The following is a 23,051-nucleotide window of genomic DNA, read 5'->3' on the forward strand; positions in this document are numbered from 1 at the left end:
TACCATCAATTTTTAGAGTCTTAGAAACTATAGCGGAACCCCCATATTTCACCTATGTGGACTGCTCTATCCTTATGTCATAGTCAAGCCTAGGAATTTCCCTTGATGGCAAATAAGACTAATTATATTAGTCTCGGATAAAACTTGTCCTTGTAAATATTTGGAAATAAAATGATTTCAATGTTTTACTCTCCAAAATAAGCGTTGTGCAAATATGAATCTTGTAATCTTAAAATTGTTTTTACAATGATGGCAAGGACCATCACCCCACTTCCCAATGTGCTTTACACTGATATCCAGGAGAAGAAGCTCTTGCTCAAGCAAATGCAACCTCCCTCCTTTAAAGGAGAAGGTTCAAAGATTGAGAAGGATGCTGAAGTCTGGATTGAAGTGATGGACGATTATTTCTCTACCGCCGCCGTCAGTAGTGGAGTAGCAAATCAGTCTATGCTTGCACGGTTTCGCCTCATCGGAGATGCTAAACTCTAGTGGAAACAGTGGTGCCGTGACAAGGGAGTCACCGAGCATTCTCAAATGTGGGAAGACATCAAGCAGGCCGTGAAGGAAAGATATCTTCCCCTATCCCATGAATCCATAAAGATGAATGAGTTTTTTAGTCTTAGGCAGTGCAGCTTAACTCTTGAGGACTACTATTCCAAATTTATCACTCTTCAAAAGTATGCCCCAGCTATGACTACTTCCCAGCAAGTGGCTCGTTTCTACCAAGGGTTAAATGAACCCTTAGATTCCTGCCTTGAAGCAATGAGGCCAAGCACATTACAAGATGCTCTCATACGAGCAAAGCCCCTTGTGAAAGAAATGAGGACTGACAAACCTAAGCATCAAAAGAGATCTTACCCTTAAATGAACCCTTAGATTCCTGCCTTGAAGCAATGAGGCCAAGCACATTACAAGATGCTCTCATACGAGCAAAGCCCCTTGTGAAAGAAATGAGGACTGACAAACCTAAGCATGAAAAGAGATCTTACCCTGAGGCAAATCCTAAAGATCAACCCTACAAGAAACCCCAACAGAATTTCCCCTACTACAATAGAGGGTGACAAGGCAACTCTTTTGTCCCCCGCTTGTATGCTACTTCTTCCAGAGAAGGCCCTCTGTGTTTTGAGTGCAATGAGCCGGGACACTTTAGGGCCAATTGTCCCAAGATGGCAACATCATTTCCCCAAGGTGGCAGAGGAAATCAAGGCCGTGGAACCCCTATCCACCAAGGTGCAAGAGGCGATGGGCATGGAAGAGGCCGCGGAGGAGCAGTTGCTAGGACCGCCTGTATTATAAGTGAAGAACCGACCTTGGAAATGGCTGAAGAAGAGCGCGCCACCGTCCATGCGACATTAGAACACCAAGGTCCAAATAAAAAATTTGGTAATCCAAACCCTAGCCACTCATCACGGTAAGCCATTTCAGCTTTTGATTGATTGTGGCAATACTTCCTAGGTGTTTGCAAAAATTAAACTTGGGTCAAAAAACAGCTAGAAGAATGACTATAGAGTTAGCCAGTGGGAAAGAAGTAGTATCTCGCCACTCTATAGGAAACCTTGATTTTGAGCTGGCCACTTTAGAGTCTTGCCATTAGGAATTTATGATGGAATCCTTGGGTTGGATTGGTTAATTGCAAACAAAGCTAGCATTCATTGTAACCAGGGGAGTATCACTTTTGAAAATGAGCATGGCCAAGTAATATCCGTTCAGGGGATAACAGGAAAACCTAAATCTAGGGTAGTCAAGGCAAAACATCTTCTCAAGGGAACACCTAAGGGTCAGCAAGTTTTCTTAGTCAAGTTCAACAAAGCCATTGAACCTAGTAAGGAGACAGAACCCTCTTGGCTTCAAGAATTCTCTGACATCTTCCTTGACGAGCTTACAGAGCTACCTCCTCCTCGAGAAGTCGATCATGAAATCGAGGTGATCCTTGGGGCTCAACCCGTCTCAAAAACTCCCTATAAAATGTCCCTTCTTGAAGCCATTGAATTAAAGAGAAACTCATTGAGTAAGGATTCGTACGCCCCAGTAGCTCTCCTTGGGGGGCACCTTTCCTTTTCCAAAAAAAGAAGGACAAAACTCTCCGCCTTTGCATAGATTATCGAGGGCTGAATCAAGTCACTGTCAAGAATAAGTATCCTATCCCTTTGCATAGATTATCGAGGGCTGAATCGTCACTGTCAAGAATAAGTATCATATCCCTTGCATCGACGAAGTTCTCGACAGGCTCAATGGAACTAAAGTCTTCTCAAAAATAGATTTGAGGTCTGGTTACTATCAGATCAAAGTCAAGGAAGCAGATATACCCAAGACAACCTTCAATACCCGTTATGTCCACTATGAGTTTACTTTAATGTCATTCGGGTTAACCAATGCTCCTGCAACCTTCAACTGCCTAATGCAAGATATATTCCGTCCTTACTTGGATGAATTTGTGCTTGTTTTCTTTGATGACATCTTAATCTACTCCAAATCAATGGAAGAGCATGAGGAGCATGTGCGTAGAGTTCTACAATTGTTGCGCAAACACAAACTCTATGCCAACAAGAAGAGCAAATGTACCTTCTTTACTCATCAAATTGAGTATCTTGGGTTCATTGTCTCAAAAGATGGCATTTCAGTAGACCCCGCCAAGGTCAAAGATATTCTGGAGTGGCCATCCCCTAAATCAGTTCGTGAAGTTTGTGGGTTTTTGGGAATCACGGGATGGTATAGGATTTTTATCAAAGATTATGCCTTGGTAGCTGCACCTTTGGCGGATCTTCTTAAGAAGCATTGCAAAATAGTGTGGCTGCCAATCCATAAAAATAGTTTTGATCAGCTCAAGGTCATTATTACTTCTACCCCAGTCCTGAAACTTCCTAATGCTCCCGATGCGGCTCCAACCCTCCCTTTACAAGCTCCTCAAGGAAATGGTGGCCAGGTTAGCTTGGTTATCTTTTAACGAAGAGTTTTTTTATATTAGTGTTAATAAATGTGTATCTTTTCCTTTTAAAATAATGACATAAAATTGTATGAAGTTACGAATTGTGTGATGCTGTATTCAATAAATTGCATTGAAATTGTTATCTTTAAAGAGTGCAACTTTTTCCTGGCTTCGACGCTAACTCCGTTCCGTGCTTGTGTAGCCGGGCGGCCTCGTTTAGCAAAGCCCAGGAATGGCCCAAGGTATCCCTCATACCATTGGGAGAATAAGGTTTGTCGATTGAGGCGAGAGATTATGATGTTGCCTAGTTCTGAGGGCTCAGGCTAGTGCGATGAATAAACCTACCCTAGTGTGCAGACATCCCTCTGAGGGGCGGGAGGATCAAGCGATGGAGCCTGAGAGGGCGACAGGCCGGCTTGAGTCCTCGCCAGGCAGCCACCGACGATGAGGTGTATGGTCCCGTAGGGTTTTGCCCAGCATGTAGAGGTCGGAAGGCCGAATTCTAGATCATCGCCAGTATAAAGGAAAAGAATAAGAGAGCCGGTTTGGCTTGTATGGAATTGATTCATGTATAAACTTTTTTTTTATAAATCTTATTTTTGGCATTATTGTATTGTGGAAAAAGACCGTTTTAACAAACCTTGTGAAAAGGGTCTTAATTAAGGAACATGTTTATTTATGTCAAACAGTGTGGTAGGATTAATTAGAAAACAAATTTACGTGTGAGTAGGGTGGAAAGTGTGGGAGATTGGAATGCCCAAAGGCACCATCCTACGGACGGGTGGATCCGATTAGTCAGGTAGCTTTCCAACAGATTAAGTGAAAGCCCTGTCTATAAGATTCCTCCCCCTGCCTCTCAAATTGGATTAATTCAAGTCATAAATTGAACGTAAAATCTGAGAAATATTAGGATAGGACTAGGTCTTACCTATGAATCGTATCCTTGAATCTCTACACGGTTAAGGTGTCGATGAATAGAAAATTTTCTCCAAGTTAAGACTTAGTGGACTATCTTAAGTGTTTCCCCTATTTTAGAAGGGGGAACCTTACATTTGTGGAAACTAAACTTTATTTTTATGTTATTCTAAAAGAGTAATTCCCACCGTTTGTGCATTCTAAAAGAAATATTCTAATTTACTCCATGTACATATTCACCTATGAATATGCATGGATATCACTGATATTAATTATAAAAATTAATTTCTATGCATAGAAAGATGCATAATGGAAATTTTTATTATAAAAGTGTTGTTCTCATTGAATTTAATTTCTATGCATAGAAAGATGCACAATCGAATCTTTTATTATAAAAGGGTTGTTTTCATTGGATTTCATTTCTATGCATAGAAAGATGCATAATGAAAATTTTTATTATAAAAGTGTTGTTTTCATTGAATTTCATTTCTATGCATAGAAAGATGCATAGAAAGTGTTGTTTTCATTGAATTTCATTTCTATGCATAGAAAGATGCATAATGAAAATTTTTATTATAAAAGTGTTGTTTTCATTGAATTTAATTTCTATGCATAGAAAGATGCATAATGGAAATTTTTATTATAAAAGTGTTGTTTTCATTAAAATTGATTTTATGCATAGAAAGATGCATAAAGGATTTATTTTTATTTCAAAAGTGTTATTTTCATTAAAATAGATTTTATGCATAGAAAGATGTATAAAAGATTTATTTTTATTTCAAAAGTATTATTCTCATTAAAATTGATTTTATGCACAGAAAGATGCATAAAGGATTTATTTTTCTTGTGTTATTTTCATTAAAATTGATTTTATGCATAGAAAGATGCATAAAGGATTTATTTTTATTTCAAAAGTGTTATTCTCATTAAAATTGATTTTATGCATAGAAAGATGCATAAAGGATTTATTTTTCTTTCAAACGTGTTATTTTCATTAAAATTGATTTTATGCACAGAAAGATGCATAAAGGATTTATTTTTCTTGTGTTATTTTCATTAAAATTGATTTTATGCATAGAAAGATGCATAAAGGATTTATTTTTCTTTCAAAAGTGTTATTCTTATTAAAATTGATTTTATGCATAAAAAGATGCATAAAGGATTTGTTTTTATTTCAAAAGTGTTATTCTCATTAAAATTGATTTTATGCATAGAAAGATGCATAAAGGATTTGTTATTATTTCAAAAGTGTTATTCTTATTAAATTGATTTTTTGCATAGAAAGATGCATAAAGGATTTGTTTTTATTTCAAAAGTGTTATTCTCATTTAAATTGATTTTTTGCATAGAAAGATGCATAAAGAATTTGTTTTTATTTCAAAAGTGTTATTCTCATTAAAATTGATTTTTTGCATAGAAAGATGCATAAAGGATTTGTTTTTATTTCAAAAGTGTTATTCTTATTAAAATTGATTTTTTGCATAGAAAGATGCATAAAGGATTTATTTTTATTTCAAAAGTGTTATTCTCATTAAAATTCATTTTTTGTATAGAAAGATGCATAAAGAATTTGTTTTTATTTCAAAAGTGTTATTTTCATTAAATTTGAATTTATGCATAAATAGATGCATAAAAGGATTTTTATAAAAGTGTTATTCCCATTGAAGTTGATTTTTATGCATAAATAGATGCGTAAAGAATCTTTATATCAAAAATTAGAATTCTCTTAAATTCTATGTTTAAATTCTATGAATAAAGGTGATGATATGTGAGGTGAATAGATGTGAGGTAAATAGATGTGATGAGATGTGATGTGAATCAGATAGATGTGAATGAATGGATGGATGTGATGTGAATAGAGGTGATGAGATGTGAGGTGAATAGATGTGATGAGATGTGATGTGAATTAGATAGATGTGAATGGATGGATGGATGTGATGTGAATAGAGGTGATGAGATGTGAATTAGATAGATGTGAATGGATGGATGGATGTGATGTGAATAGAGGTGATGAGATGTGAATTAGATAGATGTGAATGGATGGATGGATGTGATGTGAATGGATGTGATGTGAATAGAGGTGATGAGATGTGAGGTGAATAGATGTGATGAGATGTGATGTGAATCAGATAGATGTGAATGGATGGATGGATGCGATGTAAATAGAGGTGATGAGACGTGAGGTGAATAGATGTGATGAGATGTGATGTGAATCAAATAGATGTGATTGGATGGATGGACGCGATGTGAATAGAGGTGATGAGGCGTGAGGTGAATAGAGGTGATGAGACGTGAGGTGAATAGAGGTGATGAGACGTGAGGTGAATAGATGTGATGAGATGTGATGTGAATCAGATAGATGTGAATGGATGGATGGATGCGATGTGAATCAGATAGATGTGAATGAATGGATGGATGTGATGTGAATAAAGGTGATGAGATGTGATGAGATGTGATGTGAATCAGATAGATGTGAATGGATGGATGGATGTGATGTGAATAGAGCTGATGAGATGTGAGGTGAATAGATGTGATGAGATGTGATGTGAATCAGATAGATATGAATGGATGGATGGATGCGATGTGAATAGAGGTGATGAGATGTGATGTGAATCAGATAGATATGAATGAATGGATGGATGCGATGTGAATAGAGGTGATGAGATGTGAGGTGAATAGATGTGATGCGATGTGAATAGAGGTGATGAGATGTGAGGTGAATAGATGTGATGAGATGTGAGGTGAATAGATGTGATGAGATGTGATGTGAATCAGATAGATGTGAATGGATGGATGGATGCGATGTGAATCAGCCGAGGTCTTGTGTGACGAGATTAAAATGGTGAGCTTCCAGTATAGTGGATGAGGGACCAAGGAAGCGGCCTATGAGTGAAGCGCTAGGTCACCTACAAAAAATCCTAGAGGGTGCTGACCATACGATGCTCGGGCTCTGGGTCGTCGACGATACCCACACGTGCGTCGAGGAAGATATTGGAACAAGGAGTAAGAGTTGTTTTCTGAATTCGGGCATGGATCTGGTTGATTGACCTTGCTGGTCCTCAACGGATAAGTCCATGGCTCTTTTATATGGATCCGTTGGTTGATCTTGTTGATCTTCAACGGAGATTTCATTTTGATATGTGAATATATTGCCAGTTACTATGAGCTAGGAACTAGCGAAAAGGCCCCTTGATGAGTGGACAGGTGGGGAGCGTTCTGGTTGCCAATGATGTCATAGGTACGCCAATGAAGGAAAAATTGGAAATTAGGATTCAACCGGATATTTTGGAGGATTATGATCAGTGACACTATGGTTTCATTAAATGATTGTTTTAAAGACAGCTGATTCTATGAAAAAAGGCAATTTCATATTGGGTGTGTAAGTGGTGTGACTAATTTTAAGTTTGCATGAATATCCGGCTAGGGAGCCTGGGAATTTTTTTCCCTGGTACCCGGGACAAAACCTAACCAAATTCCTAATTGGATCCCATCACTACAGTGGGGGGGCGGTTGGCTAACCCATGGGACTGGATGGAGCTAGGCTAGACTGATGGATCCCATCACTACAGTGGTTGGGCAGTTGGCTAACCCATGGGACTGGGCTGGACTGATGGATCCCTAAAATGAGACTCAATTCTGTTATGGCACGATAGATGAAGTAAATCCCGGATAAAAATTGTTCTATGGAAAATAATCAACGGTTGTGCCTCTCAATGAGAAAAAAAGCGTTGGTCTCTATGATCCAAGTGCAATCTTTTCCTTGATCAGACTTTGATACTTACAGGTTCGGTCAGATCAGTTCAAGTAGTTAAGGCTTTTGACTATGTTAGAGTAAAAATTATCCTGGAGGAATCGCTCGTGCTTTCCGGGCGTCCAGATGTCCATGGGCGAGGCCCCGAGTAAGGGACCGTGCCAGCCCTGTGCAAGCAAGAAGTGCTACTTTTGCTGCTAGTACCCCTGAATTTGTTGCGTGGTGGGGACAGGGATCTCACAGTTGGTATCAGAGCAAATTGGTTAATGTGGATAAACCGAGAAGCCAAAAGTGTCAAAAATTTATGAAGAAGCAGTAAAAGGTTGTAATTGTGTGATGAAATTAATACAAATTGATATTCAGACTGAAATTCATAAATTAATAATTAAGTCTTCAGATGGAAGTACCGCAATGTCATGAACCATAGAGCTTGATTTCCACATGTACATAGGGGCCCATGGTCAAAAGGAGAAAGTGACTATAAATAGGGCTTGGGGGACATTGGTAGGATCTTTTGACACTTTTACTAATTTTGGTCATCTTGTACCTTTGGGCTCCATCTATGGAGATTTGGCCTTCCATGGTCATCCTTTGGTGAGAGGTTAAACACACTTAGGCTATATCTTCTCTTGCTACATGCACTTATAGATTTTCTCTCTCTTGTATATTCATGTGATGAGCCATTGGATCACTAATCTCATGATTAATGGATGCTAGATTCTTGCTTTGATGTGTTTGATTCAATATTTTGCTCTAGATCCATTTCATTTGGTATCAGAGCCTTGATTTTGATCCATTATCAAGGTTTTGGGCATGAGATTAGTCATTTTCTTGATAATTTTCTGAATTTTCTCTTGATTTCTTGGAGTTTTGGCTTAATCTTGCTTAATTTCTACTTAATCTTTGGAGATTAGTGGAGGGGAGGCATCATTTCATGTGATTTCATGTGATTTCATGGAGATTTAGTTCAATTGGACCTAATTTGGACACCCTGGAACTAAATATTTGGAGCGGGATACAAAAATTGAGAAAAATTTGAATTAATCACCTGTTAATCTCTCTGTTAATCATGTTTATCTTTTGTGCTTCTTTTCCAAGCTTTCCATAGCCATTACTTCTCATCTTTTTTCCGTTTTGCTCCCATTTGCTGGGGCTTTTGTTGATCTTGAGGAGAGGAACACATAGAGTACCAATTTACATGCATTTTTCTGCTGAAAATTTCTTTCCCTTTTCTTTCCCTTTGCTCCAAACCCTAATCTCTCTCACATAGCTCACCATTATCCATCTCCACTCACTCTAAATGGCTGCAAGTGTATTCTATGGCTATTGAGGGCTAATTTTGGAGTTGCTATTGCTCTTTTTACCCGTGAGGCTAGGCGTTGATGCGTCATTTTTCCACGCATCCTCACGACCAAAATATCAAGAAATAGCTCCATTACAAGCCATTCCATTCTTATATGGTTGTTAGCTATGAAGTTTGGCATCTTTTTAGTGGATTTTGGGGAGTTCTTCATTGCTATTGGAGAGGGAGAAGAGGAGGTTTGAGCAGCCCTCTGAAATTGCAAAAATCTTCAAGATTTGGATCCATTGGAAGCTCTATCAAGCAACAATCCAACCATTGAAGCTTTCGGAATACCATTGGTGAGTTACTATGGCCATTTTCTCAAGCATTGGTGATCCTCATGCTATGGACAAATTGGGGTTATTCATGAATGGAAACCCTAATTTACAGAATTTTAACATTCCTACATAACTCATGATCCATTGGAAAGTGATTACATGCTCTTATTGCTCACATCTTTCTTTAATCACACCCATTTGGATGTCATGTGACCATTTGTGAGACAAATGCAAGATTCTTTGATGAATCCATGCATAAATGGATGAAGGAATACATATGCTTAGATGCATTGATTGAGCCACATGCATGGAGTGGATGTTTGGGTAATAATGAGAAGGCTTTTTGCTATGGACATGATGCTTTTATGCATTGGAATGATGCTATTGAGCATTGGAAGAGCTTGATGTGTGATTGGAATCAATTGGTAATGCTACATTCAAATGCAAGTTGATGCCCTTGAATGCCATTTGATGCCAATTACTCATAATCCATAAGCAATGCTTATGGAAGTGATACCAATTAGATATTGATGTCATTGGTATATGGTATTACCTCACTTGTGCTTATTGATTGATGTTGGATTTTTGGATGAATGGCGGACATTTGGAGCTATGTGGGATAAGCATGAGTTCATGCATAATGGTTTATGAGTATATTGTAATGGGCATGAGTCATGCCACATCCTTGCCTCATTTTCATATTCAAGCTATATGCACCTCACAATTTTTTGCACTCACTTTAATTTCCAAAAACTAGATATGTTGGTGAGGGTACCCCGGGTGTTGGCGGAGAGGCCCGGGGGAGGAGCATGGCTTGAATCCACCATGCCGTGAGTGCCGTGGTAAAGCGGTACGGTGGAGGATTAGGTGTGGAGGTGAAGACTTGGCCTCAACTCGTGCCTTGGTTCGAACTAGGTACGGGGGTGAGAAGAGCTTGGCTGAGAGATTGGCAAGCTTCAACGCGCTACACCGACGATCCTCTTGGTTTATGTACATGGCAATGGCGCCTTAATATGGACATCTCATGGGAATTGATCTTGCATTATGCCATGGGAAACGTATGGTGAATGCTTGGTATTGCAAGGAATTTGTATGCCTTTTGTGATGCAAGTTGAGGCACATGCTATGTAATGGATGGGAATTGATAAGAGGATTATGGATTTTTGCATTGCTACTTAAGAAAAATTGAGATTTAGCTCCTAAAACAAAGGAGACTATGTCAAAATTTTCTCAAATTTCTGGTCATACATGGACAATTGAAGCTTGTGGAGCATAATTCGCAGACCTTGGGATGCCAATGAGGTGCGGAAGGTGTTGACATTGGTTTGGGAGCAAACAAGGATCAATTGGGCACAAAAAGGGTCACTTTGGCAAGAATCTACAGATTCACAAAAACCCTAATTCAGTCCCAACCCTTTTGGACTGAATTAAAAGGGACCATATAAGCTCTTAGTGCTTCCGTAGAGCTACCCAACGAGCCCTTAACCTCCGTATTTTGATATCTCTTTAGGGTAGAATTTAGGGTTTTTGCAGAAATAGTAAACCCTAATTCAGTCACAGCGATTTAAAGGTCTTCTAGATCCAATTACATAGGCTTGTAGTACTCATCGAGGGCTTTCATTTGAGCTAAAAAGTTTTACGTTTGGATATTTCTAGCTCAAGTTATACCCAAAATACCATTTCAGCCTATAACCCTATAAACCCTAAAACAAAGAATAGTAGCACACCTCAACTCTTATGTGTCTTTGCATAGTGGTCTATTACACTTCATTAGCTCTCCAACAAGCTTTAGATCACCTCAATTGGACATCCCTACCTCAATTTAGAGCCAAATTTCTGAAACCGAAGGTTTCCATGGGGCCGAAGCCAAAAGGGCGACCGCCGAGGCGCAACACTTTGGCTTCCGACGAGGTAGAGGGTGAAGAGGCAATGATGGAACAAGGAATTTCGGATGCTCCTGAGGATACTCTTGGGCACACTTCAAGAGAAGGGGATACTTTTGGGCATACTTCAAGAGAAGGGAATGAGGAGTTGAATGTCGAAAGTGCCCCATAAGCACACCCCACAATCTTCGCATACCATCCCCATCGATTCGATCATGCAAATGCTGATGGAAATGAATGCTAAGATGGACACGATGGCTACAAGGGTGGAAGTCAATGGTAGGCTTGACACTATGGCTATAAGGATGGAAGTTTTGGAAGAGAGGGTCGCTTGGCCAATGTGCCAACCTTCCTATGATAGTGGTCATGGTGCTTTACATGAAGGCAAGCAATTTGGGACAACTTTTGAAGGCCATAGGGAAGGCAAGCTACGCATGGTACAAGAGGTTTCTCCCAGGGTAACACATGAGCATTCCACCAAGAATGTCACTTTTGGATTCATGGCGGATGCTAGGAGGCCTTCTATGCGGGAGATGAAGCCTACTACATTCCAAGCGGCTAATGGAAAGCAACATCCACCTACATTCAGACATGAGGAGTCAAATTTTAGGGATCCGAGGAGAGTACCTTTGAAACCCAAAGCAAATCAATTCTCCATGCTTGAAGAGGAGGTGTATGATATGGATGATGTGGTTGAGCTTGATTGGGAACATATGTCATTCATTGAGAGACAAAGAGAAGCTCATGATGGGTGGATGGAAATGCCAAATTTCCTCAAGAGGGAGTACAAGGATTTTGCAAAATTCCTTGGATCTTTTGTGCAAATGCAAAAGCACAAGCCCTCGCACCATCATGAGAATGCATCGTCAACCGTGTTAAAGGATGGGACAAGATTTCACTCTCTAAGTTCAAGGGTGATGGTTCAGCTCCACATGAGTTGGAAGAATGGATGAATAAGTTGGATACATACTTTCAGCTCTATCCAAAAAGTGAAAGGGATAAAGTGCATTTTGCATCCTTGAATTTGGAAGACTATGCACATCAATGGTGGAGACATATGCTCAAGGAAGGAGTTATGCCACATACTTGGGAAGAACTCAAGCATGAAATGAATATGACATTTGTGTCGCCTTTGGTTCTTGACCGATACCATGAAGAATGGTATGAACTCACACAAAAGGACATGTTGGTTAGGGAGTACATCAAGAGGTTCATGAAGCTCTCTATGGTTGTGGATGGACTCAATGCAGGCATGTGATTGAAGAAGTTTGTGCATGGTCTAGATTCATACATCAAAGCGGATGTCTCAGCACAAAGACCAAGCACTATCAAAGAGGCTATGAGGTTGGCGGAGCTATATGAGCCAAAGTATAAGAGGGTTCAGCCCAATGTACCTTTTCATAAGCCATTTCACACTTCTTCAAATGTGGGGGAAAGTCTACCTTCTTCTACATCCACTTACACTTCCAAATTCCATACATCTTTTGGAAGTGGACAGTCCACAAGTGGAGTTCATAATGATGCTAAGAAGAGCAATGGGTTTGTCAAGAAGCCTCCTCAACCATTCAAGAAGACTCAACGGATGGATGATCCTAAGATTGAGGAATTGAGGAGAAAAGGCCTATGTTTTAAATGCAAAGAGAAGTGGTCACCCGGGCACATTTGCAAATCAAAGAAAGTGGTGGCTACTATGATCATTATGGATGAGGATGACGATTCCAAGTCATCTCATGATGTGGAAGAGTTTGAAGATTGCAGCGAGGAGACACATGAAGAAGACTTGGAGGGTCATTCTTTTGTCAAAGAAGAGGATGAGTTTCCTTTCGACCCTGGTGGAAGGGATCATGCATGCATTTTGAGGGACAATATGCTAAAAGATGCAGGAAATGCAAAAAAATGCAGCCCATGTATGTTCCATTTCACAAGAGCTTTTGGCGGGTTGCAAGAGTCCGAACACCTTGAGGTTGGTGGGCACCATTAATGGGAGAGTTGCACACATCTTGGTGGATTCAGGGAGTACTCATAGTTTTGTTAACTCCAAATCCCTCAACTCTCTCAAACTATCTCCGATGGAGCTACCCATAACCTTCCAAGTACAAGTGGCAAAATGGAGAGAATGAAAAAGCTAATTTATTTTGCCCTTCAACAAGAGTGAGTTTATCCTCTTCGTATGCTTCGTAAGGTGACTTGGTAGTATTGGACATGGGGCCCATTGATGTGATTATGGATGTGATTGGTTGGCTTCTCTTGGTGATTTTCACATGAACCTTCAACAAGTTGTTATGAGCTTTTCACATGATGGACAGCTTGTGGTATTGGCTAGAAATACACCAAAAGAGCTTTCTTTGATCACTCCAAAGAGACTCAAGAAGGAACTCAAAACTCTTGGTACAGTCTATGTGTTGCATGTCACTCAAGAAGGGATGGATAGCAATGGACAGCACATAGACAAGGATATGGCAGCTCTTCTCAAGGATTATGAGGACATTTTCCAAGTGCCAAAGAGTTTGCCACCAAAGAGGGAAATCGACCATGCCATTGTACTTGAGCCGAATGCAAAGTTTGTGAACAAACCTCCTTACCGGTTGTCAAAGGTGGAAAGGGAAGAAGTGGCAAAGCAAGTGCAAGAATTGCTTTCCATGGCTCTCATTCAACCCTCACAATCTCCGTTTGCATCTCCCGTTCTATTGGTAAAGAAGAAGGATGGTTCCTTTCATATGTGCATAGATTACTGTGATTTGAATAAGGTAACCATCAAGAATAGATACCCCATACCTCGCATCGACGATGATCTTCTTGATGAGCTAAAAGGGGAAAAGCTCTTCACCAAGATTGACTTGAGATCGGGATACCATCAAATAAGGATGAAGGAGGGTGATGAAGAGAAGACGGCATTTAGGACCGAAAGAGGATTGTTTCATTTCATGGTGATGCCTTTTGGTCTTACGAATGCCCCGGCCACCTTCCAAGCACTCATGAATAGGGTGTTGGCTCCTTTCTTGTTCAAATTTGTACTTGTGTTCTTTGATGACATATTGGTATAGCAAGAGCAAAGAAGAGCATTTGGTACATGTGAAGCAAGTTTTTGAGGTCATGAGGGAGCATAGATTGTTTGCAAAGGAGACCAAGTGCACTTTCATGATGAATGAGGTTGAATACCTTGGACACTTGGTGGGAGAAAATGGCATTAGGGCTGATCCAAAGAAGGTGGCATGTGTCAAAGAATGGCCAACCCCTACTAATACAACTCAATTGAGAGGATTTTTGGGTCTATCTTCTTTCTATAGAAGATTTATGGAGCACTATGCATCAATTGCGGCACCTCTTACCGATTTACTTAAGAGGGAAGCTTTCTTTTGGGATGCCATTGCCGACAAGAGTTTCAATTGGCTCAAGGCTTTACTTACATCAGCTCCTATTCTTGTTTGTCCAGATTTCTCAAAGACATTCTATGTGTGAGAGCGGATGCAAGTGGAAGAGGTCTTGGGGCAGTTTTGTATCAAGAGCATGGTGTCATTGCATTTGAGAGTAGGAAGCTTTCCGAGAAGGAGATGGAATTGCATGTGTATGAACAAGAGATGTTGGCTATACTTCATGCAATCAAGAAATGGCATCACTATCTTTATGGTGCTCATTTCAAGGTGAGAAGTGATCATAGGGTGCTAAAATTTTTCCTCTCTCAACCCAATCTTTCTCCCAAGCAAAAGAGATGGTTGGCTATGCTTCAAGGATATGACTTTGAGATATCCTATACTCCGGGAAAGGACAATGTAGTAGCGGACGCATTGTCTAGAATGTGGACTTGCACCTTGACATCAATTATGGAAGTGTATAGTGAATGGATAAAAGGGATAAAAGTCAATGAGAGTGCTGCCCATATTTACAAAAAATTATAGCAAGGAGATGGTGAAGAATTTCCTCATTATAAGCTTCGGAATGGTCTACTATGGCACAAGGATAAGGTGTATTTGGTTCCAACCTCATCCTACATTCCCAAGGTGCTTCATGAGATGCATTCTTCACCGCTTTCGGGTCATCTTGGTGTTCTCAAGACATTTGACAAAGTGAGCAAAAGCTTCTATTGGAAAGGCATGTGGAGGGATGTCAAGAAGTTTGTTTTGGAATGTGTGTCATGCCAAAGGAATAAGGATAGTCACCAATTGCCAAGTGGTTTACTTCATCCTTTGCCTATTCCGGATGGAAAATGGACTCACATTTCCATGGACTTCATCACGGGCTTGCCAAAGACAAAGCATGGATGGGATCAAGTATTTGTGGTGGTGGATAGACTCACCAAATCAGCTCATTTTATTGCTTCCAAGACTACTTATGGAGCCTCTCACATTGCCAAGCAATTTATGGAGCATGTATTCAAGATACATGGATTGCCACTCAACATAGTTTGTGATAGAGATACCAAGTTCATGGGCACTTTTTGGAGGACATTATATGAGAACTTGGGGACTCAAATCACTCCTTCTACAGCCTATCACCCTCAAACGGATGGGCAAACGGAGTGCACAAACAAATGGCTCGAAGTGTACTTGAGGCACTATTGTCATGACATGCAAGCATCACGGGATGAATGGCTTCACCTTGCCGAATTTTGCCATAATTCAAGCAAGCATTTGAGTATTGGGATGTCACCTTTCGAGGCTCTTTATGGGTATCAAGTGCATGTGCCATCTATTGCCTTCCATGAGGATAAAATGGTTAATCCTTTAGCCAAGGAAGAGTTGGAAAGGATGAGACAGCTTCTTCAATTATGCAAGGATAATATGAAGAAGGCACAAGAAGTCATGAAGGCAAATGCGGATGAGCATAGACGCAAAATGGAGCTCAAGGAAGGTGATTATGTGTTACTCAAGCTTCCTAAGAGCCGTCACAATATTCTCAAAGTGTCTTCCAATTCCAAGTTAGCACATAGATACTATGGACCATATTTGGTAGTCAAGAAAGTGGGTGATTTGGCTTATAAGCTTGACCTACCTCCTTCTACAAGGATTCATAATGTGTTTCATGTATCCAACCTTAAGAGGTTTGTGGGCTCTCTTCCTCAAGAGATTAAAGAGTTACCACCGATGGATGAAGAAGGAGAGATTATCTATGAGCCAGACAGGATTGTGGACAAGAGGACAAGGGTTTTGAGGAACCGGAACATTGATGAATTCCTTGTGAAATGGAAGCGCTTGCCCATATATGAGGCTACTTGGCAATCAATGGAGTATGTTCAATAACATGGTTTACTTGATGGAAGTATTCCTTGATCAAGTGGCATGATTATTATGTGAAGAATGGGCATATCATGAGGTTTTATATGTGCTGTAATTTCTAGACAGCTTTGGTTGGATCTATTGTTGGGGTTATCACTCTACTCTAATACACTTGGAAGATCATTTGGTTCGATGACAAATATGTGGGACCTTTTTGGGTGCGGCTACGCATCATTTGCAGCTCATTTTTATGGAGGTTTCATGAAGAATTTCAAGGGAAGCTTCATCGACAACATGGCTGCCATAACAGTCCTACATGCTATTTTTGGAGAAGGAGTTTGTCGGCTTCACTACATTTGGTTTCCCTAATCCAAATGTATTCGAGGCGCATTTTTGAAGACCTCACTACTTTCCATGGGTGTACATTGAGATTGCGATTCAATTGTAAATATCTTGTATGATTTTGAGGACAAAATCTTTGGGAAGGGATGGTTTGTCATGAACCATAGAGCTTGATTTCCACATGTACATAGGGGCCCATGGGCAAAAGGAGAAAGTGACTATAAATAGGGCTTGGGGGACATTGGTAGGATCTTTTGACACTTTTACTAATTTTGGTCATCTTGTACCTTTGGGCTCCATCTATGGAGATTTGGCCTTCCATGGTCATCCTCTTGGTGAGAGGTTAAACACACTTAGGCTATTTGTGCATCTTCTCTTGCTACATGCACTTATAGATTTTCTCTCTCTTGTATATTCATGTGATGAGCCATTGGATCACTAACCTCATGATTACTAGATGCTAGATTCTTGCTTTGATGTGTTTGATTCAATATTTTGCTCTAGATCCATTTCACGCAATTGCATGGGAGCCCTGACTTGCTTCAAGCTTGAGACCTAGGCATGATGGTATTTACCTTATAATTCCAAGGACCATGACTACCCGTATATACCGAGGGTATAACTGCAGCTCTTTATTGTATATATACGAGTAAATCTAAGACTTCAAATTATAAGCATAAATGCTATCTAGATGATGAATTCGAATGCCATTGATATGATTTTTAAATTATGGTTGAGAATTGATGAGTTGATTTGGATTCTGATTGAAAAATGATGATTCCTTAATTTTGGTTGAAATGTAATAAGCTGAGAAAAACCACAATGAGGATGAATGGGACGAGTCCTTGTGATGATGTTCATAACTGGAATGATGTTAATGACTTCATCAAATCACTATGAGATTAGTGGATTGTGCTGAGCACAGATTGCTGCTGTTAACACTTGACCCAGTGGATCAAGTTAAAGGATGTCAAATTAAAAATCTGTATAATTAAAAATTCCCATGGAGGACTGTTCAGATAGAAATTTCAGTCTAATGGACCATTATTGTGATAAGAATTTGAATGATATGATCTGAGTGAATTGTTATCTGATGATGAGTTCTATATAAGGGATCTTTATCCTAGGATTCTGTTGGGTTCACAAGACTATAAGGAACCCCAGAATCACTTGGACCTTAAGGAAAAGAGTTCTCCTCTAATTTTGCGAGATGAGGACATCTCGCATTTTTAAGTGGGGTAGAATGTAAGATTCCTCCCTCCGGCTTTTGAGATGTGTAGGTGTAAGAACCTCCCCTTCTGATCTTATAATTATTCCCCTCTCTAAAATAAAAGAAAGATCCTATTTTACCCTGTTTTGGCCTAGAGAGAGGTAATTCAAAATTGAGATATTTTTTGATATAAAAATCCTCCTAGTGTCTAAAATGGTTTTCCCTGAAACAGAAATTCAAAAAGAACTTTCCAATGTGCAATTGGAATTAATTAAAAAAAGGTATAAAGGACCTTAGCCTAAGGGTCTAGATTTTCAAAAAAATTTGAATTATATTCCAATTAAGGTTCCTACAGACCAATAAGATTAATCCAAATGTAGGGAGGAGATAAATTGAAGAATAAAAGAAAATCTCCCAAAAATGAGTAAATGCTCACATAAGATGAAGAGTTGACTAAGGACAAGGTTTATTAGTTAAAAAAGAAGAGATATTTAGAGAAAATGATGCTTTTTGACACCTTAGTGTGGGGATCTCCCCTCATGAAGGAGGCGCCTATTTCACATGTGTGGAGGAGTTTTAAACTCATAAATAATGAGATATTTTCATCTCTCTCCTGTTTCAACTAGATCCAAAAAGTAAGCTAAACTAACCCAAAAATGGTCAAAAATTGACCAAACTGATTTGAAAAATTTTAAAATCAGTTTGCTTGGTTAGAGGCTCATTTTTTTTACTATAAATAGAAGCCTCCCCCTTTGTAAAAGGTTAATAGTGTTTATGCACTGTTACTCTATTCCTACCCAGAGCTAATTAGATTAAATTCTCTTGATAATTCAATTGTTTTTGACTAAATCCTCTCCAAAGAAATTGGTGGCCACTCTTGATCCAAACAAGAGTAGAACCCTCAATCCCTCAAGCCAAAGAAAAGCTTACAAACTCTATGTAAGCTAAATTCTTCTTACTTTTAAATTTTAAATCTATGGTTTTCTTAATCTTCTTGTTTTTTATAGATAATTAAATTAAATTCTGATGCTATGCCTTGATAAGAAGGCCATCCCCTTCTCTTCCTTACAATTCAGCCTTTCTTTATCCTAGAACGATTAACAAACAAATTGATTAAACTTTTATTATTCAAGATTTCTCTCTTGAAATTGAAAATTATGTAAATGAAAGTCCTTTATATCTTATTGGGTTTAATTTAAATAGAAAATAGAATGTTTAAAATTGAGAAATGGTCAGCCATACAAAGGAGGTTAAGGTAAAATTTTCTTGAATTTTGTGGAAACAAAAGTTTATTTTTATGTTATTCTAAAAGAGTAATTCCCACTGCTTGTGCATTCTAAAAGAAATATTCTAATTTACTCCATGTACATATTCACCTATGAATATGCATGGATATATCTGATATTAATTATAAAAATTAATTTCTATGCATAGAAAGATGCATAATGAAAATTTTTATTATAAAAGTGTTGTTCTCATTGAATTTAATTTCTATGCATAGAAAGATGCATAATGGAAATTTTTATTATAAAAGTGTTGTTTTCATTGAATTTAATTTTTATGCATATAAAGATGCATAATGAAAATTTTTATTATAAAAGTGTTGTTTTCATTGAATTTAATTTCTATGCATAGAAAGATGCATAATGGAAATTTTTATTATAAAAGTGTTGTTTTCATTAAAATTGATTTTATGCATAGAAAAATGCATAAAGGATTTATTTTTATTTCAAAAGTGTTATTTTCATTAAAATTGATTTTATGCATAGAAAGATGCATAAGGATTTACTTTTATTTCAAAAGTGTTATTTTCATTAAAATTGATTTCATGCACAGAAAGATGCATAAAGGACTTATTTTTCTTGTGTTATTTTCATTAAAATTGATTTTATGCATTGAAAGATGCATAAAGGATTTATTTTTATTTCAAAATTATTATTCTCATTAAAATTGATTTTATGCATAGAAAGATGCATAAAGGATTTGTTTTTATTTCAAAATTAAAATTGATTTTATGCATAGAAAGATGCATAAAGGATTTGTTATTATTTCAAAAGTGTTCTTCTCATTAAAATTAATTTTTTGCATAAAAAGATGCATAAAGGATTTGTTTTTATTTCAAAAGTGTTATTTTCATCAAAATTGATTTTTTGCAAAAGATGCATAAAGGATTTATTTTTATTTCAAAAGTGTTATTTTCATTAAATTTGAATTTATGCATAAATAGATGCATAAAAGGATTTTTATAAAAGTGTTATTCCCACTGAAGTTGATTTTTATGCATAAATAGATGCGTAAAGAATTTTTATATCAAAAATTAGAATTCTCTTAAATTCTATGTTTAAATTTTTTGAATAGAGGTGATGAGATGTGAGGTGAATAGATGTGACGAGATGTGATGTGAATCAGATAGATGTGAATGGATGGATGGATGTGATGTGAATAGAGGTGATGAGATGTGAGGTGAATAGATGTGATGAGATGTGATGTGAATCAGATAGATGTGAATGGATGGATGGATGTGATGTGAATAGAGGTGATGAGACGTGAGGTGAAAAGATGTGATGAGATGTGATGTGAATCAGATAGATGTGAATAGATGGATGGATGCGATGTGAATAGAGGTGATGAGACGTGAGGTGAATAGATGTGATGAGATGTGATGTGAATCAGATAGATGTGAATGGATGGATGGATGCGATGTGAATAGAGGTGATGAGACGTGAGGTGAATAGATGTGATGAGATGTGATGTGAATCAAATAGATGTGAATGGATGGATGGATGCGATGTGAAAAGAGGTGATGAGACGTGAGGTGAATAGTTGTGATGAGATGTGATGTAAATGTATAAGTGAAGAATGGATGTGAATGTATATGTGAAAGAATTGATGTGGATATGTATGTGAAAGAAGGGATATGGATGTGTATGTGAAAGAATGTGATGTGAATGTGTATATGAAGAATGGATGTGAATGAGTATGTGAAAGAATGGATATAGATGTGTATGTGAAAGAATGTGATGTGATGTGTCATAAATATATGTGGATGTGAATGTGATGGATATGAATGAATGTGAATGTGATGGATATGAATGAATGTGATGTGATGGGATGTGAATCGGGATAGATGTGAATGAATGAGATGTGAGGTAAAATGAATGAGATGTGATGTGAGTGAATGTGATGTGAGGTAAAATGAATGAGATGTGATGTGAGTGAATGTGATATGGTCTGAATGGATGAGATGTGAATGAATGTGATGTGATGAGATGTGGATATGGGTAGATGCGAGTGCATGAGATCTGATGCGGATAAATGAGAAAAGATGTGATGAAATGGAAAATGATGTGATGAGAATGGATTTACATATGAAATAAATGAGAATTGATGTGGAACAATGTGCAAAGATGAGAGTTCGTTATAGAAACTGTATTTATGACCTATTTTTAAATGACTGTTTTATATCAAGAATGCTGGGGAAGCATTTTGATCGTCTTGTGAATGAGGTCATGAAGACCTAATTTGATAAAGTTGCAAGAGCTGACAGAGAGTCCATGGAGGATGTCTCGCGCAGCAAGGTCGGCCGAGGTCTTGACCAGCCTCGGTTCGATTAAAATGGTGAGCTTCTGGTACGGTGGATGAGGGACCAAGGAAGCAGCCTATGAGTGAAGCGCTAGGTCACCTACGAAAAATCCTAGAGGGTGTTGACGATACGGTGCTCGGGCTCTCAGGGGTCGCCGATGATACCCATGCGTGCGTCGAGGAAGATATTTGAACAAGGAGTAAGAGTTGTTTTCTGAATTCGGGCATGGATTTGGTTGATTGACCTTGCTGGTCCTCAACGGATGAGTCCATGGCTCTTTTATATAGATCCGTTGGTGGTTAATTTTGCTGATCTTCAACGGAGATTCCATTTTGATATGTGAATATATTGCCGGTTACGTATGAGCTAGAAACTATCAAAAAGGCCCCTCAGTGGACAAGTGATAGCGTTCTGGTTGCCAATGATGCCATAGGTACACCGATGAAGGAAAAATTGGAAATTAGGATTCAATCGGATATTTTGGAGGATTATGATCAGTGACACTATTGTTTCATTAAATGATTGTTTTAAAGACACCTGATTCTGTGAAAAAGGCAATTTCATATTGGGTGTGTAAGTGGTGTGACTAATTTTAAGTTTGCATGAATATCCGGCTAGGGGACCTCGGAACTCTTTTCCCTTGTACTCGGGACAAAACCTAACCAAATTCCTAATTGGATCCCATCACTACAGTGGTTGGGCGGTCGGCTACTAACCCATGGGACTGGATGGGGTTAGGCTGGACTGATGGATCCCTAAAATGAGACTCAATTCTATTATGGCACGATAGATGAAGTAAATCCCGAATAAAAATTATTCTATGGAAAAGAATCAGTGGCTGTGCCTCTCAATGAGAAATAAAGCGTTGGTCTCTATGATCCAAGTGCAATCTTTTCCTTGATCAGACTTTAATACTTACAGGTTCGGCCAGATCAGTTCAGATAGTTAAGGCTTTTGATGACTATGTTAGAGTAAAAATTATCCTGGAGGAATCGCCCGTGCTTTCTGGTGGCGAGGGAAGTTTTTTCGAGTTCGATTTTGGAAGAACCGAGGGATTAGTCTCTTGTCCGGATATCCGTGGGGCGAGGCCCCAAGTGAGGGACCCTGCCCCGCGCAAGAAGTGCTACTTCCGCTGCTAGTACCCCTGAATTCGTTGCGCGGTGGGGGCAGGGATCTCACAATTGATTGTGAAGATGGTGGCATCATTTGGAGAGGTTTGTAATTTGAAGGAAAATTCCAGGCAATGGGTTGTACCATTGACCAGGCTTTCGCCCACCATGGCCCCCCATCTAGAGATGTACTTGGAAGTTGTCCATGGGGTGAGGCTTTGGTGCAAATGTTCTCCAGTGCATGAGTATGGATATGTACTCATGGGACAGCTGTTGAAATGATGTCGAGGCAGTAGGGAAGATTGCTAATTGTTTGCTTGAATAGACAAGCTCTTGTGTTGGTGCTAAATGCACGAGAGTGGTTCAGTGATTTGCTTGCTGTTTCTTGGGCCTCCATTCTTGTCGAACTTTAGGTGATGTTTTTTGGGGTTGAAGTCGGTGATGAGGTTTTCTTCACAATGTTCGATTTTGGCAACCATATGATGGAATTACCATCATA

This window comes from Cibotium barometz, chromosome 54, assembly GCF_041138505.1.
Source record: "Cibotium barometz isolate CiBa-2024 chromosome 54, ASM4113850v1, whole genome shotgun sequence".
Classification (NCBI taxonomy): Eukaryota; Viridiplantae; Streptophyta; class Polypodiopsida; order Cyatheales; family Cibotiaceae; genus Cibotium; species Cibotium barometz.